Source organism: Hesperophylax consimilis, chromosome 5 (genome assembly GCF_061612785.1).
Source record: "Hesperophylax consimilis isolate HC1 chromosome 5, BYU_Hcon_1.0, whole genome shotgun sequence".
NCBI classification, from domain to species: domain Eukaryota; kingdom Metazoa; phylum Arthropoda; class Insecta; order Trichoptera; family Limnephilidae; genus Hesperophylax; species Hesperophylax consimilis.
In genome coordinates, this window is record NC_142840.1 from 2,804,885 (window position 1) to 2,809,620 (window position 4,736).

A 4,736-nucleotide genomic window follows, 5' to 3' on the forward strand; every position below is an offset into this window, starting at 1 on the left:
CAACCATTGACAGATTTTTTAAACTTTTATTTAGTTTTGTTTTAAGATTAACCGCGTCCCGAGAAGGGCAACAAGAATTGATCAACCGCTTTAACGAAAAGTGCGCGGCGCGGGCGGTAGGAATGAGGATGAGCTCCTCAAAACAGAATTTATCGTTACAAATCGTTAAGTTATCGAAACATGTTGAACAAAATAAATATCTTGGGGTTGAATTCACAAGCGATAAACGAACTAATTGATGGTAGAATAAGTGCAGGAAGCGGTGTGCTGCGTCCTCTTTATAGCTCAATAATAAGGCTGTTGTTTCGGCTAAGTATCGATACAATTCAGTGTATCATTTCACGTTTAACTAGAGGATGAACACATTTTCAGGGTTCAAGCTGCCGAAACGAGAGTTTTGAGAGAAGTGGCAGGAGTTTCAAAATGAGATCGAATAATAAGAAGTCTGACGATCTGAGATGAGATGAGTGATAAATGGCTTAAATATTCACTAACCATTAAAAAAGTTCAAATTTACACTATCAACCAAGAAGGCTCTATTATGCATTATGCATGAATTATAAAAAAATGTAATCCAAAGCACTCAATATACGGAGAATGATATCCTTTAAGAAGTATTCAATTAATCTGTATAACAACACGCCACCTGATTTGCAATAGCCTGCTGATAATTCACCAATACAGAAAGTAAAAGAAACATATCACAGACTGGATAAAAATTAAAGGTACACAAGTTGTCCAAAACCTATTCACCCCAAACCAAACGTGACACAATGTAATTAACATTTAAATTATATAATGAAATCTACTGAAAAATATATTAATTTTCTGAAATTATTTGTTTTTAAATACTTCATTCATTATCATCTAGTTTTATTTGTTTTTTGTTCGTTTTAACTGCTTTATTATTTACTTCTGGTAGTATCCTTTTCTTTTTCCTAAATTGTTACTACATTGTGTCTATGTAATATTATGAGGAAAATTGCGACTAACCTAATATTCAATATTGTGCAACCACAGTATCCTCCTTAAGAATCTCAAGGAATATACTGTGTTTTTACTCTACTAGTGAGGTGTTCACAAAACACTATTACTAATAGTACTAACCCATACCGTTACTGAGTATTAAAAAATATACATTACTGGTATTTATTATGTAAACTGTATGTGCGTGAATAGAACATCATTAAAAAAGTCTAGTGGTTTATTTTATAAAATTAAAAGAGAGAGCCGACTTTGATGGCCTCTGTTCGGAAGAGGGTTAAGATCCTTGGCTCTGAAGCCAAAACACAAAACAAAAAAGTGTGGATTTTCGTTTTACAGCTAGTGTAAAAAAGTCCTTATTGGTTGCGTACCCCGCGCCACACGGGACGGAAAGGGAAGATTCTTCAATCGCAACTTTTTGTTCTCTCGGCCGGGGTCAGTGGCCGAGGTACACCTTTGGGGGTACCTACTCCTGCCTTACCTTCTACCTCCTCCCCTACCGCCCACCCCTCCCGACCTCCCGACTTCCCCACCTCCCACCCCCGGCCGCACAAAGCAAATACTGCGTGGGGAATGTGTGACGTGTGACAACGGGCGCGCGCCGTCACTGCGACCGGCATCCTTCGATACGGAACGCACCAGATGGGAATTTGCAGCAAATTGGACACCGCAAAAGTCTAGTTTGGATGTGAACTAGACTTTGACTTCTAAACATTATTAGTTCAATATTAGGAGAAAAAAATTTCATGTCTTGCGCTGTGATTAAAGTTTAGTTGTGATTGTCGGAACAGGAGTTGGGAAACCAAATTATCATAATACTAGAGCGGTAGGTACAGTTTAAAAAATCTTTAAATTATTTATTGGGTAGGTATATTTAAAAAAAAAAGATTTTCGTTGAATAGCCATGTACTCCCCCACCTTTTTCTTCCCCATTTCATTTCCCTCTCCACTGCCTTCATCCTCGATGCCATAGTCTCACTGGCTCCAAACGGTCGGGAACAATTTGGGACTCTTGTGTGGTTTCACATAAAAAGGAATGAACTACCTATTAATTAACTATGTTATTAAAATGTGACAACATCATGTATAAGAAAAAATATTAATGGAATTTGATCCTTCACTAAAAGAGTACCAGTCAACTCTCATACTTAATATTTTTCGTTATGACTTTTGTAAATTTGGCATTATCAGATTTGTTCTGCTACCACCAACCATAGAACAGGAATTCTAACTCCGCGCTTGATTTTGTATATGAAACAGGCACGCACCGAGGAAATGTGTGGAAAATAACAAGCTAAACGTCAGCGACTAAAGACCGGAGAGAAAAATCTTCTTTATATTTGTATCTGTAAAAATCTTCTTTATTTTTATATTTGTACTGTCCTGATGAAGGTTGAGTTCAACCGAAACCGGTCGACGTATATAAATGTAATAAAGTGGTTTAAAACAAAGATATTCTTTCATTTGTGTAATAATGTCAAGCCACAAAGTGTTTGCTTCCTTCGATAAAGAAAAATCTTCGTTTTAATCTCTGTAACATTGTGTGCATTAGTTCATAAGAAAAAGGGTGACTTGTGATTAATCGAACGTTCTTGCCAAGTGCGGGCTCCGCTGGACATCAAACCAAAAAATCACCCACCTGGTAACTGCAGAAAAACTGGCGATTACTTTGTGTGTTGGTTTGCGTAGCGCAATCTCCATTTCGAATTACAAGTCTCCTGGAACAGAGAAAGCCTCTCTGCTTCAGATATAATATTATGACTAATTATGAGATCTTAAAACCCGTTCACACAAATAAAACAAGACGTGAAGAATAAACAGAAATACTAACTGGATAAAATTAGATCCACCATCTTAAAATAAAATATATTGTAAGCATTAAAAAGTAAATTCACCCTTCAATCATTAATTGGGAGAAGCACCATCTAGTGTTGTCTATGTCACTGTCTATATCCCTTAAATTAGTAAGTCCGTGGGCCGGGGGCATACAGACAGCACATCAGAAAATCTCCCCTTGTTTGCAAATAGATAAAAAAGGAACGAGAACAAAAACACAAAAAACGGTTGATTTTTGATAAAATCTGCATGGTGCAATATTATTACAACCTAGCTGATGTGCACCCGGTGTTTTTGGACCTTTATATACTTTCTATAAATATAATATGCACGTATTATATATGTAAACCTTCCGGGAGAAATTCTCTAAATAATCGTGAAAACACTATCAGAATCCAAGTAGCTTAGAAGAACTAATCGCACCAACACGTATTTGTTTAGCTGGAATCAGTACACTGTTTATGAAATTATGACGAACTAACCGCTGAAAACAAACTATTCTCAGATTGAAACTTTTTCTACTTCCGATTTTATGTCCGGGTTAAATCTTCCACATAAGAAAAACTAAACCCTTCCACACACTTTTCCACAAATGATCATCTAGTCAATCAACATTATGCAAGTGCATTATATAAGCAAAATAAATACAAAACAATACAAGAACAACACGTTAACTCACCAGAGATCGAATGGGAAAATAATTCACCGACTCCAGATATTTTAATATCAAAGGGTTTGGCTCGGTAGAACTCCTAACAGGACCTATAAATCCTACTGATCCCTCAACATAAATATTTAAAAAATCTTTCGTTATGTATTCAAAATGACCGACTTTTGAATCTTTATATATAAATATTTTGATAGATCTAATACGTCTAAATTCTTAATGAGAGAGCTAGGTATAATTCCAGTAGCCGAAATAACGAATGGTAATATTTTTATAGTCTGAGAATGCCAAATTCTTTTTATTTCATTTCCTAAATCTGTGTATTTTCTTATTTTTTCATTAAAAGATTTTTGAATATTACAGGATATTTGGAATAGCGACATCAATGATATAAGTTATTTTTTTAATTTTGTCAAGTAAAACTATATCGGGTCTATTATGACTAATCTTTCGGTCTGTTAGTATTGTTTGATCATAATATATTTTATAAAATTCATTTTCTAAAAATGAATTTGGTTCGTATTCATAATATGGTATTATATAACGGCAGTCAATCAAGTTATGTTTAGTTACAAAACTTTGGTGAATTATTTTTAAAACTTGATTGTGCCTAAATGTATACTCGGACGGTGCTAATATAACTATAATTACTAGATTTATAACTATAAATATAATTACTAGACCCTTTAAGATTAAATATCATCCTTCATCATGAATCATAAAGTGGGCATTTTAAGAATTAACCGCTGATTCTGTATCAAACTATATTGACACAGTAAATGTAAAAACAAATATAAATAAAAAAGGAAAAAGTATGAAAGTCTATTTAAAAGATGTATATTTATTACCATTTCAGTTGCTTGTTTGCAATGTTTTTATTTTTACAATATTATGATTGGTTTTGATCATTATTGAACAGATAGAGATAACAATCTTAATATTTTGTAATACAAATAAATAATTAATTTTACTAATAAATACTGAAAAGCTTATGAATTACCTCCCATAAATTAATAATTTATTTCCTACATAAATATTGTGCTTGGTAGGTACCTACGGGGCGCAAATTTCTCGAAAGACACTAACTGTCAAACCAGGTTGGAAACAATTTACACTCTGTAGCCATAAACATGAAAAAATAAGAAAAAATTCAAAGCCCGCCATTTTTCAATTTTGAGGTTAAGGGTTAGCATCGTAAAGTAGCGGCCGATCCGGCACATCTTATTTATTTCAGAAGCTCGGTGGTTCT